Source organism: Quercus robur, chromosome 4 (assembly GCF_932294415.1).
Source record: "Quercus robur chromosome 4, dhQueRobu3.1, whole genome shotgun sequence".
NCBI lineage: Eukaryota > Viridiplantae > Streptophyta > Magnoliopsida > Fagales > Fagaceae > Quercus > Quercus robur.
The window spans coordinates 53,870,262-53,884,744 of record NC_065537.1 but is presented as its reverse complement, the minus strand read 5'-3'; the positions used below and the strand labels follow the sequence as shown (position 1 = coordinate 53,884,744).

Genomic DNA, 14,483 nt, shown 5'->3' with positions numbered 1-14,483 from the left:
AGACCGAGGTTCTGTTTAACATTTAGAAAATTTTTCATATAAAGGGATTACAATATAAATTGCAGCCACAGTAACACATAAAGGAGCCAGACATGAACAAAAAGAACATCATAACGTTAATAATAATGACGTCGTAAGTTATTTACATTCCAAGGGTGTGGAACCACTTTTTTGTCTAAGTCTTCCAAGTAATAAGCCCCAATGTTTGCCATTGATGTTATTTGGTATGGGCCTTCCCGATTGGGGCCCAACTTCCCCCAGGTTGGGTTTCTTGCTATTTCTACCACTTTTCTGAGAACTAAGTCCCCTGGGGTTAATGGCCTCAACTTCACTCCTTTGTCATACCCTTGCTTAAGTCTTTGCTGGTAATGCGCCACCTTTACTGTAGCCATTTCTCTTCTTTCCTCTACTAGCTCCAAATTGGTCGAGAGTAGGAGATCATTCTCCTCGACACTGAACTGGTTAGTTCTTAAGGCCAAGAATTCGGATTCAATAAGGATTACTGCTTCAGTTCCATAAGTCAGTGAAAAAGGAGTTTCCCCAGTTGATCTTCGGGGTGTAGTGCGATGAGTCCATAATACGTGGGGTAACTCATCCACCGACCTTTCTTTTGCGTCATCTAATCTTTTCTTCAATCTAGACACTATGGCCTTATTTGTAGTCTCGGCCTACCCGTTCCCTTTTGGATAGGCAGGAGTAGAATATCTATTCCTGATCCCCAACTCTCCATAGTACCTTCAGAAGGCCTTACTATCAAACTGAAGCCTGTTGTTCGAGATCAATGCATGAGGAACTCTAAACCTGGTGATGACATTTCTACATATAAACCTCTTAGCATCCACGTCCCTGATATTGGACAAAGGTTCAGCCTCTGCCCACTTAGTGAAATAGTCTGTCCCGATGAGGAGCCATCTCCGGTTTCCTGTGGCTTGAGGAAATGGACCCACTATGTTCAAGCCCCACTAAGCAAACGACCAAGGATTAGAAAGTGGGTTTAGAACCCCTCCTGGTTGATGAATATCAGGGGCGTACCTTTAACACTGGTCGCACTTCTTAACATAATCCTGAGAAGTTTTCTACATGCTCGGCCACTAGTACCCCTAGGTAAGGGCTCTGTGGGCTAAAGATCTGCCACCCATATGACTCTCACAAATCCCTTCGTGCAACTCCTTTAACAAGAGCTCCACTGCCTTGGGATGTACACACAGTAGATACAGCTTTGAGTGAGAGCGTTTATACAACTTATGCTCTTCAGACAACCTGTAATGTGGGATTTTCCTACGTCTCTTTTCTACCTCGCCTTTATCCTCGAATAATAGTCCTTGCTTTAAGAAAATTATCAGGGGGTCCATCCAACTAGGCCCCACCTGAATACTATACACTCCGACGAAGGGCTTCTCTATAAAGTTGGGATGAGCCGTGTCTTTAATAATGATGACTCGTGGCAAATTTGACCCCAAAGAAGTTGCCAGCATAGCCAAAGAATCTGCATAAGAATTCTGTCCCCTTGGAATCTACATGCGTTCATTCCTAGCTTCAAACTCACCATTGACTTGCCCTATAACCAGCCGAGAATCTGAATACACTTCTACAACTTCTCCTCCTAACTTTTTAACCATTGCCATCCTAGCCAATAAAGCTTCATACTCAGCTTCATTGTTCGTGGTCAGAAAACCCAAACGAAGTGATTTCTCCATCACCAGCTTCTCCGAGGTTATTAACACGATTCCTACTCCTGATCCTTTTCGGTTAGCTGCTCCGTCCGTGTACACCTCCCATATGGCAACAACAGAAACCGAGACCGCTATAACCTCTACTATTCCTTTCCTATCATCGACCATGCTTTCTGTAAACTCCACCACAAAATCTGCCAAGACTTGTCCCTTTATGTGGCAGTACGAGGCATGTACCTAACATCATAGGAACCTAGCATGGTCCCCCATTTAGCAATCCTGCCTATGTAGTTTGATTTTCGTAGGAGAGCTTGTAAAGAGAGTTGGGTAAGCACCACAACGGTATGTGCTTGAAAATAATTTGGAAGCTTCTTCGTGGCATGTACAAGGGCTAACACCGCATTCTCCATGGGTAAATAATGTGTCTCAGCTTCGTGCAGGGATTTACTAACATAGTAGACGGGTTTTTGTACTCCATTCTCATTTCTAACCAGAACCAGACTAACTGCATAATTCGTGACTGTTAAGTATGCATATAATATTTCTTCCTTCTTGGGCCTAGAGAGGACAGGAGGGCATGAAAAATACTGTTTAAGCTCCTCAAAATCCAATACACACTCCTTGGTCCATCGAAAGTCCTTCTACTTGTGAAGAAGCTGAAAAAATGGATGACATCTATCTGCCGACTGGGAGATAAATCTGTTCAGAGTTGCTACCATCCCTGTTAACTTTTGCACCTCCTTAGGATTCCGAGGAGGATGTAAATTGTTAATGGCTTTAATTTGATCGAGATTGACTTCAATTCCTTGGTGCATGATCATGTAGCTTAGGAACTTTCTTGAGTTGACCCCGAAAGAACATTTTGATGCATTTAAGCACTGTCTGTGTTCTCGCAATACTGAAAATACCTCCCTCAAGTCTGCCAAATGCTCCTCAACTTTTTTGCTCTTTATCACCATGTCATCGATATATGCTTCCACATTCCTCCCAAGTTGTGACTCAAACATTCGTTTCACCATTCTTTGATATGTGGATCCTGCATTTTTGAGGCAAAATGGCATCACCTGATAATGATAATAGCTAGTGGGAGTTTAGAAGGAAATCTTTTCTTGATCGGGTAATGCTAAAGGTATCTGATGATACTCTTGGAAAGCATCCAAGAAGCTCATCCTAGGGTGTCCACATGTTGTGTCCACCAATTGGTTAATTTGAGGAACGGGTAAGGGATCCTTCAGGCAAACTTTATTCAGATCCGTGAAATCTATGCGCACACATCATTTCCCATTTTTCTTCTTCACCACCGTAGTATTGGCTGGCCATTCAGGATAAAAGATTTCCTTGATTGCCCCTGCTTACTTAAGTTTATTCACCTCAGCTTTCACTGCCTCAGCATGCTCTTTTGATGAGCACCGAGGTGGTTACTTTTGTGGAACCGCATTTGAATTCACATTCAACTGATGACATATAAACTCTGGATCAATCCCGGGCAAGTCATAAGTGCTCCAGGCAAACACATCCATATTATCTTCCAGAAACTTCACCAACGCTGCTTTCTCCAAGGGTGGCAATTGAGACCCCACTTGAAAGTATTTCTCCTCATCTTGACCAATTAAAACCTTTTCCAATTCCTTGGATGGTACCCCCTGCAACTCGGTCCTAAATCCTACTTCGAGACCTTTTGATTGCTATGGGATTCGCCCCTTTTCTACCACTGCTTGATTTGCGGGTTGTCGTGTAATGGCTGCTATCAGACACTACCTAAGCATTGCTTGACTTCCTACTAATTCCCCTACTCTTCCTTGTGTGGGGTACTTAACTTTCAAATGTAAGGTTAACCAAACTGCTCTTATAACATGAAGCCATGGTCTAGCTAGGATGGTTGTGTAAGGGGAATAAGTTTCGACTACAATGAAGTTAACTTGCACCTCCTCGTCCCCAACCTATACAAGTAACCTTATCATCCCGCGAGGAATTACCAACCTCCCATCAAAGCCCACTAGTGGTGAATTATACTTCTCCAAGTCCTCGGGCCTGAGACTTAACCCTTTATACAAGTCCGGGTACATAATCTCCACTTCACTTCCCTGGTCTACTAGGACCTTTCTTATATAATACCCCTTAATCCAAATGGTTACCTATGAGAGACTGTGCCCTGGGCCCCCCTTTTTAGGATGTTGGGCTAAACCCACGTGAATGAGTGAAGTCGTGTTATTGCCTCTCAAAATGGAGGTTTGGCTAATTATATTTTCCCCTTTAGATTAAGGGTTTTACAATGGAGTCGCCACTTATTTAATTATTGGAATAAAAAAGAAAAAGAAAATTGAAAAATTCCTCATTTTATTAATTTGTAATTGAATTTACATTGATCATAGGAAAATTACATGACTTTGGTCCTAGATACAATCTAAGATAAAGTACATGGCTTTGTTTCCTAATTACAATCTAAAAATCGAAAATTACATGGATAAGTATTTGATCTACTAACTCTTGATCTAAGCTCGGAGGTTATGTTACAAGGTAGGAAGGTGTTAGGCACCCACCTTGCCCGGTGAAACCGGTCTTCTAGACTATGATGGCCAACATTCATATCATATCATCTAATATGTTATCAATTAATTTGCATGTTGAATTTAAAGTGTGTATGTGATAAACTCTATTTCAATTTATTAGGCATTTTCATTTGGATTGACAAATAAATTCTAGTGAATGTGTGTGGATGGTGATATTTTAGATTCAAGAATTTAAAAATATTATTAAACAAAAATATTTTTCATGTTTTTGATGTGGATTTAAGATCAAAACTAGTGTCATGCATGAACATGTGATGAACAACCAAGAACATGTGAAGAACATATAAGAACAATTAAAAACATTCAAACATATTCAAAAGAATTTAAATGATTATTATTATGCTTTAATCTTAAACTATCATCATGGCAAACAATTAGGGAAAATGATTATACTTTCATGCAAGATCCATATGTCAGAGGAGGAGAATCTTGAGGGAGGTCCTAAGGGTGGAGGAAAAGAAGAGTTAGGAGAGGAAGTGTGAGTCTCACTCAATACCTTGAATCTCAGGAAAACCAAGATATGACAAGACTACTCAATTTTATTAGAACTCAAGAGAGGGGAAGAGAAGGAGTTTTTTGTGTGTTTTGGAATGAAAGAGATGGAGGGTTTATATAGTAGTGGTGAAGGAAATATGAATGAAAGACCATTTAATGAAAGTTGACAAAGAATCATGAACCTAGACCTCATTTTAGCCTTGGGGGAAATCTGATGCATTAAATGGAAATATTGGTGAGAGTGAGGAGTAAGCCAATCAATTGTTCCAATTTACCCTAATTAAAAGATAATTGCACAAATTACTCATTGAATAATTAATGTTTAACTATCTAGTTAATTAGGTGTTTGCAACCCTACCATAAAATGTAGTCCTAACCAATCAAATTATGATATATCATCGTTCTCAAATTGATTATACTTATAATCAATTGAAATCAATTGTTCATAATCACATATAGTTGGACTTAATTTGTGATGGTGCATCTCGGCCATTAGAACTTGATTTGATGATAACTTTTATTCTGATGGTTCGATTAGGGCTTATGACTAGTCGATTTGATCGTTACAATATCAAGATCATTTTGGTGAAATGAGATTAATGATCTAGTGACCAGAATAAAGATGCATATTTCCAAGGTGAAATTACCCTTTTACCTTCCATGTGAGGTTAAATGCGAGTCGCAAAATGGGGTGTCAACATTACCACCAGGGCATTATCATGCTGCTGGAACATCCCCTCCTTATCTTCTTTTGAAAAACCTAAAGTGGGCATGACCACTATTTTGGCCTTTTTGCAAGCCTGGCTCTTGTCTTCCAAGTCGGGACTTGAAACCATAGACATAACCCTCGAGCAAGTTCCAGCATTGCCCCTGGGCTTAGCAAAAATGACATTAATTGTGCCCAGGGCTGGCCGAGGAGCTCCATCCCTTTCATACCTAGTTTTGGGCAGTCCAAATTGACTAGCAGGTTGGTGCAAGAACTGCCTTAACTTCCTTGCCTTCACCAGTTGATCCAGATGATCACGTAAAGTCCTACAATCTTCAATTGTGTGTCCTTTTTCCTGATGATAATGACAATAAAGGCTTTGGTTTCTCTTGGATGGGTCCCTACCCATTTTATTGAGCCATTTGAAATACGGTTCATTTTTTTTATATCTTTTCCAGTATTTGATAGATAGGCTCTTTAAACAATGAACTAACCACTTGAGCACCCACAAATGATGTCTGGTTGGGGAAATCTCTCCTCGGTTGGTTACTGTGATATCCTCCTCCCCGAGGATCCCTCTTTTTAGGAAATGTCTTCACCTTGCCCTTTCCTTGGGTCTGATCTTCCTCTACTCGTTTATACTTATCAATGCGATCTATAAGTTGGCGCATACTAAGGGTAGACTTCATTGTTAGTGACTTTCTCAACTCATGCTCCGTCGAAAGCCCTACCTCAAAAATTCTCACTGCTACATCCTCAAAATCCCTATCTATTTCATTGTACGTTTCCCAATATCTGTTCGAATAGGTTTCGAAAGTCTTGCCTTCCCTCATCGCTATAGACGACAAAGAATCTAAAGGCTTAGGGACCCTACTGCACGTCACAAATCTAGCACTAAATGCCCTTATCAACTCCTCAAAGGACCTTATTGACCTCTCTTCCAAAACATCAAACCACCGCATAGCCACAGGCTCAAGGCTGGAGGGGAATACCTTGCACATAAGGGCTTCATTACCATAATGAACTGCCATCTTCTGATTGAAGTGGCTCACATGCTCTACGGGATTAGATCTTCCATTATAGATGGTGAATATTGGTTGTGAAAACCGGTGGGGAAGCTTGGCCTTGTTGATTTTCCTAACAAAGGGTGATTTTGATATTTGATAAAGTGCCCTACTCATTGCGTCATTCCCCATGCTATGGTGAGATGACCCTTGCCCACACTTGAACTTTTGCCATTTTTCAGTTTATCCTGGTGTGAAGATGCTAAGAAGGACTCACTGGATGGGGTTCTAGACCTATGGCGATATGAGCGATCCTTACTCTCCTTAGATCCATCACTTGACGGGGGTGGTGGACTCCTTCTATCACGCTCCCTTTGCCGCAGTTTCCTACGCAAGTGATTTATCTCAAGTTTCAGTTTTCGCGTTTCCTGCTCATGCGAAGCATGGCTCCCTATCCTTGAGTGACTCCTTTTAGTACGCTCTGTATGGTAGGACTCTACCATAACACTTGGTGTATGATGTCTGTCTCTCTTTCGCTCTAGATTAACAAACTAATTTTCCCTCTATGAACCAATAGATTCTTCCCTATTCAGTTCCAAGTTGGCCATGGCTAATCAAAACAAACCCACAACAAAACCTTGTTCCTCATAAACGGTGTCAATTGTAAGGACACAAAAATCTGGTGGCCCAAACTCACTAAGAATAGTGAAATTGGTGCTGTCTAGCTAGGCCCAAAGATTAAGTATATAAATGGTTCTTTACAATCTCACTCAAGGACGATGTTCTTGCGCAAGGATGTACACTATTCTCTCTCTCTCTCTCTCTCACTTTTTTTGTTCTAATATTTTTTTCCTGATTTTTTCTGGGGTCCATTCATCTAGGAGTCATCTTTCTTTATATACTCCTAAGTTTATTGCATCCTAGCCCTCCATCTATAATCTTCCCGACTCTCCTTAGGACACCTGTCCCTTTAAACCTCTGTTAAAAGTGGTAGAAGGAGCTGCTTAGCTATGAATTCTACTATTCAGGTCACTTCCTCATCGATGCAGCTAGTAAACCTGTTGCCAGTCATTTAATGCAGAAGCAGTAGGTGAGCTTTCACTGGAAACTTCCTTCACCTACCTTGACTCTCTCTCTGAACACTATCCTCTTCATTCCGACTTCTAGAAAATATTTTGTCTCTTCTCATCCTATCCTTGGGTAAATCCCCTCCTCAGGCTTGGAGTGCTTTTATAATGATAGTCACAGCTTGTTGTACCCTTCCTCAGTCCTCGAGTCCCCACAACCACCAAGCAGTCTGTAGGGGTGGTCTAGACTGGAAAGGGTGTAGCCATGGGCATGAAGGAGGAGATGAGAGGTGAGGACTTTGAGATTAGCGGAAAAAAATGGTGAATTTTGGAAAAATAGAAAATAATGTGTAGTGGAGGTAGGCAACTCTTATTGTTTCTAAGATTATTTATTACATAACTATTTTCTTGTGTAATTCTTGTGAAGTTACACAAACTCTCTCTCTCTCTCTCTCTCTCTCTCTCTCTCTCTCTATATATAAATATATATATATATATATATATATACACACACACACATATATAAAAAATAATATTAAAGTATTAAAACTTTTTCATCTTAGTGACTTTGGAATTTGGATAATGACTAGATTTGTGTTTGTTTGAGAACAATTTATCTAATCTTTTGTTGAAAGTACTGTAAATAGAATATAAAGCGTAAAAATTAAATAAAATAAGTAGTTAACTTACGTGAGATCCACAAATAGTAAGAAAAATAAGAAAAAGTTAAATAAAATAAGTAGGTGATTTACTTGGAACCCACAAATGGTAGAAAAAATAAGAAATAAATTAACTTATAAGTGCATCCCAAGCGAACACTGAGTAAAAGATTGTTAAAATCGTGAATTGGATTGTTTGGCCTTGCTATCCTAAAATGATTTTTTTTTCTGCCTTGAAAGGGAGCATAGTTATATTAATAAAACTAAAACAATTAAAGTAATTTTGTTAGTTTATATATAACAGACATAGTGTAACATCACAATACATTAACATAGTACAAAATGACATATAAATATTATATTATTATTTACGTGGGTGGGTTGAAGATCCCATCCTATCTCTAAAATAAGTAGTGATAAAAAAGATGAGACATGTATCAAATAACACTTCACAACATTTGGGCATGTCCTTTTTTAGCTAGCTTGGCTATCATCCCATTTACCTCACTGTATATGTGGTTCAGCGAGGTGACCCGAGTTCCCTTCCACATTAAATACTTGTATTCAAGATCAAATTAGTTAGCATAAGTGGGTAATTGGATGGTTGAATGTTAAACAATTTATGGGCAAGCTGTGAGTCCATTTCAACAATAGGATTACTAGTCTAAATCCCTTATCCCATGATAGGATTCAAGAGAAGAAGATATATATATATATATATATATATATATATATATTTATAAATTTTTTTTTGGATACTCTATATAATATCAAATTAAATTGATCGTATATATGATTTTATCAGCTAAAGTTTAATTCTTTGTTTGATTATACTCATTCTTGTATTCCATGATTGTTTATAAACCTTGAATTCGTTAGTAGTTTTATCTTATGGGTTATAATTTAACTTTAAAAAAATTGGTTTATGAATCATGGCTAAGTTAAAAATTTAGGTTCATGAATCATGCCCAAGTTAATATTGACATTTCAGATTTATGTGCTTGTTATATTGAAGGTCCAGGTCGTTATCAATAAAATCACATTATAGTGGAACATCACATCATCTTGATGTAATCAATACTATCATAGATTTTCAATTGAAAGATCTTGATAAAAGATTTGGTAATGTGGCGTTGTAACATTTGACACTCAGGTAAACTTTGGATCCGAATAGTGCTTACAAATCTTTTAAAATTGATGGTACACGTAGACTTGCAAAAAAGTTTTATCCTCTTGATTTTTCAAAGTAGAAGAAAAGTAATTTGCGATTTCAGGTTAATTATTCAAACTTGATGTGCTCAATCATCCAAAATTACAAAATTTGTCTTCTATTGTAGAATTTTGTCAAGTATTGATTCGTCTTGTTCTAAATCTTATAATGTCTACAGTGTCTACTACGACTCAATAAACATTTTCGGTTATGAAAGTTGTTAAATCAAGACCTCAACACAAAATGGAGGATGAGTTTCTTAAAAATAATGAAGTTGTCCATATTGAAAGGGATTGCATACAAGTTCAATTAAGATTGATACTCAATGATGTTCTAGTTCTCTAAATTCTAAAAGAGTATTGGTTGCAATCTTAGATACTTTGTTTTTTGTACTTTTGTTTATTATTTTACTAGTGCCTACATGTTACCTGCCTGATCTATCATATTAATCTTGGCACATATTCATAAATTTTGATGGATATTCTTTTTGATATATACATATAGTGTTGTAAAATACTTTTTTTTTTTTTTTTTTTGCTGAGTGGAAATGGGTAGGGGAGTAACCAACGTGATAATTCTACCTAGACGTGACCATAGTAGCATCTTACCCACTGGGTTTAGGGCCCTGCTGGGGTGCAGGGAGACCATGGTGAGCCATAGCTTCCCAGCCCCACGACCATGAGGGACACTAGTGAACCTTGAGCTACTGAGGGAGGTAACTCAAGTAAGTCTATATTCGGACTCGAACCTTGAACCTCACACTCAGCGCATCTTGTGCATCACCCAAGACCACTAGACTACACCTCTCAATGGTTCATTTGTTTTTTGAAGTTTTTCATATCTTTTTATACATGGTGGAAACATACCATATAAAGAGAATAATTAAAAAAAAATAAAAATTATTGAGAGACAAAGAGCCACAATACTTTTGAAATATTGTTAAAAGAATTGGGATTGAATCCTGCTTACCAAAAAAAAAAAAAAAAAAATCATCGATATTTTAACATAATAGTAAAGAGTAATTGTAGGGGCACGATTTGTGGCGACCTAAGAAAGATACCGGGTTCGTATGTTTAAGGGCCCGAACAATATCATTTGTAGAGTGTGGGTTTGAAAGGCTAGGCCCGAGTCACTAAACAGCGGTTAGCCATGGTGTCTATGGAATTTTGCATGAAGGTGAATCCTGACGAGTTTAACGAGATCTTCTTTTGGTGGCGACAATGAATGGTTCCCGTTTTTAGACCTTGTCCGAGGAGCTTAATGTTATTATTCTCCTCTTCCAGGACTTCCTGCCTCGGATCCCCTTCTCCATGGGTTCTCCTTCCCTTTTATACTAGCATTTACCCCCCTTCTAGTGTCCACGTGTAAGCTCCACTTTCTGGGGTTGAGACTTGTCCTATCAGCCCATACCTGGAGTGGTTGGGAGTAGTTGTAAAAGCTGAATAGCATGGTGAAAGGCATGGATCTGCCAGACGCAGAGTTCTTTACTGCTGTATTGGCAACTTTTTCCCTTGACCTGCTCCTGCACTGAGCTCGTCCTTTTTCTTTAGGCGTTCTATGGGGTGCTGAGTATGGGATCGTCCTTGGCCACATCCTTGGGCCTTTTTTGGGCTTTCATTATGCGTCCTCGGCAATAGGTCTCATCGGCTTGGGCCTTGGGCCCTAATGTAAAGTGGGCCGGGATCACAAATTCTCCGGCCCCACAGTAATCATTATAAAGCCAATGTCATGACTTCAAATCCATTATGTCTATATAAAAAAGATTGAATTACTGATTTGGTCCTCTAATTATATGCTAATGCTCAATTTGGTCTCTTTACTATTAATTGTGTTAATTTGGTCATTTAACTATTAATTATGCCACTATCTATCTATTTACAAAAAATGAGAAATGCTACGTTCACAATTTCATAACAAATTTTAAGTGGTAAGTTATTACTAGTAAGTTTAGTGGTGGACTTAAATTAGAATCAATAATAACTTGTAACCTAAGATTTGTTGTTAAATTGTTATGAATATAATGTGGACGTGGTATGACCTAAAAAAAAAAAATCATCAGACTCCCTATCCGACAAGTTGTGCCTAAACATAAGCCATGTTAAATGTTAACTTACTTACCCCCACCCAAAAAAAAAAAACGTTAAAACTTAAAAGGGTTAACTTTTATTAATTTTTCTTAGAACTTTTAAACCATGTTTTGTGTTAACTTCCCTAACCGACAAATAGTGCCTTAACCACAACTGAACTGCGACAAAATTCTAAAAAAGTCAGAATAATGTGTAAATTCTAACATAAGCCGGGGATGCGCAGATTAAGCGAAGTGCCGTGGGGACAACGGGACGGAGCCGACCGAGAATGCTCAACTTTTTCAAGACACACAGGAGATGAGCCGATTGTCAACGCCGAGCCCGAATCCCTAGCCTGCCTTGGAAGCCGAGCCTGTCGTGCCGTCTATATCTCTCTCCCTTGCTTTGTTTTTCCAACACAAACATCCCCATGAGCCTATAAATGAATACAAACAAATCTCTCAATCTCAACACCATTGTACTACAATTGTGAAAATCCCAAACCAGAAAAACTGAAATTCTTTGTATTTTTTAACTTTTTTTTAGGGCCTGAGTGATTTGGTGAGCTGTACTCACAATCTAAAAAATTTAAATGGTGCATATAAGGGTTTATTTGTTTAATTTGTTGTTTTGAGTGTTTTTTTTGGTAAATTACAAATTACACCCTTAAAATTTGGAGGTTTTTGGATTTTACACTTTGAAATTTCAGAATTTAAATTTTACTTTTTAAAGTTGGAAGGTGTTTAGATTTTACACCCTAATGTTTTAGAATTTGGATTTTGCCCCTAAATTTTAGGGGTGTTTGGATTTTACTTTTTAAAATTTACTGTTGTTTGGATTTTATACCCTAAAGTTTAGGAATGGCAATGAGTTGGGTCTGGGGTGGGTTTCTTTATATCTGAACCCGCCCTATGGGCCTACCCCCGTTACCCAAGCCCGCTCATTTAATAAACAGGGTTTTTTTTAACCCCCATACTTGCGCCATTGGGCCCCGCAGGCCCCACCCAAGCACGTTAGGTTTGGGTCCAAGCATATCAGACATATTGAAGCAAACCCCAAATCATAAATTTACACCCATAGCAACACAAACAACAAAATCTAAGGAAATCTCAAACCAAAATCCACCATACCCATTGATTCACAAAATCCAAATACATTTGAAATCAAAATCCAAACCAAAGCACATGCAAGCAACAACATCAGATCTAAAAAACCAAATCTAAATTCCTAAAGCCAATAGACAAAAAACAGAAGAAGAAAGTGAATAAACCATCGCTACCATTGGTGGCAGTTGTAGTCCGTTGTGGTTCAGTTGTGGCTAACCTAGGTGCAAAGCAAATAAAGAGAGCAATATTGGGTGAGATCAGAAAGGGCTTTACGAGCAAAACAATGGTGGCAGTGGCATTGAGATGATCAAGGTCCGGCCATGGAAGCTTTGAGGGAGAGAAAGGGTCTAATGAATAAGTTTGAGAGGCGAGGAGATGAGGGGTGGTTGCTGAGGAGAGTTTGAGAGTAGGGTTAGGACTTAGGAAATTAGGTTAGAATAAGTTTATATACATATGGGGGTATTTTGGTAAATTACATTTAAATGGGTCGGGCCTGGGTCAGATTTAGGGTGGGTATCAGAAAAACCCGCACCCGACCTGAACTCGCTTTAGATTTTATTTAAAAAACCCAAACCCGACCCTATTATTTCACGGGTCGGGTAAAACTCGAACCATTAGGGTTGGGTTGAGTTGGGTAAAAATTGCCATGCTTATTAAAGTTTTAGAATTTGAGGGTATAAAATTTAAACAATCCCAAATTTTAGAGGGTAAAATCTAAATTCTGAAATGTTAGAGTGTAAAATTCAAACACTCTCAAACTTTAGAGGTGTAATTTACAGTTTACCCTTTTGTTTTTGGGATAGAAATTTATTGTTGAATAAACATTATGCTAAAACAGTGGTCTAATTGTGACTTAAGTGAATTGATTCAATTTGATTATATGTTTAACATGCTGTGGATTTTAATTCTCTTAACTAGTAAACAAGATTCCCCTCAAAAAAAAAAAAAAAAAAAAAAAAAAACTGGTAAACAAGAAATATGGGGTTCAAACCTCATCATAGAACAGATGCTATAAATTTTATCATAATCATAACTATATATAAAAAAGAAGAAGGATGATTATATGTTGATGATGTCATTCTTTAATGAAAAAGATGTGTAAATGTTTCCCTAGATGTGAGGTGATTTAATCAGACATATTGAAGCAAACCCCAAATCATAAATTTACACCCATAGCAACACAAACAACAAAGTCTAAGGAAATCTCAAACCAAAATCCACCATACCCATTGATTCACAAAATCCAAATACATTTGAAATCAAAATCCAAACCAAAGCACATGCAAGCAACAACATCAGATCTAAAAAACCAAATCTAAATCCCTAAAGCCAATAGACAAAAAACAGAAGAAGAAAGTGAATAAACCATCGCTACCATTGGTGGCAGTTGTAGTCCGTTGTGGTTCAGTTGTGGCTAACCTTGGTGCAAAGCAAATAAAGAGAGCAATATTGGGTGAGATCAGAAAGGGCTTTACGAGCAAAACCATGGTGGCAGTGGCATTGAGATGATCAAGGTCCGGCCATGGAAGCTTTGAGGGAGAGAAAGGGTCTAATGAATAAGTTTGAGAGGCGAGGAGATGAGGGGTGGTTGCTGAGGAGAGTTTGAGAGTAGGGTTAGGACTTAGGAAATTAGGTTAGAATAAGTTTATATACATATGGGGGTATTTTGGTAAATTGCATTTAAATGGGTCGGGCCCGGGTCAGATTTAGGGTGGGTATCAGAAAAACCCGCACCCGACCTGAACCCGCTTTAGGTTTTATTTAAAAAACCCAAACCCGACCCTATTATTTCACGGGTCGGGTAAAACTCGAACCATTAGGGTTGGGTTGAGTTGGGTAAAAATTGCCATTATTATTAAAGTTTTAGAATTTGAGGGTATAAAATTTAAACAATCCCAAATTTTAGAGGGTAAAATCTAAATTCTGA

The 14,483-nt window shown here is 38.3% G+C and overlaps 1 pseudogene; it reads right to left on the bottom strand.

Moving 5' to 3' along the window:
- Positions 1-1,514: 1,514 nt before the first annotated feature.
- On the bottom strand, positions 1,515-6,625 carry LOC126722183 (uncharacterized; annotated as a pseudogene).
- Positions 6,626-14,483: the final 7,858 nt, after the last annotated feature.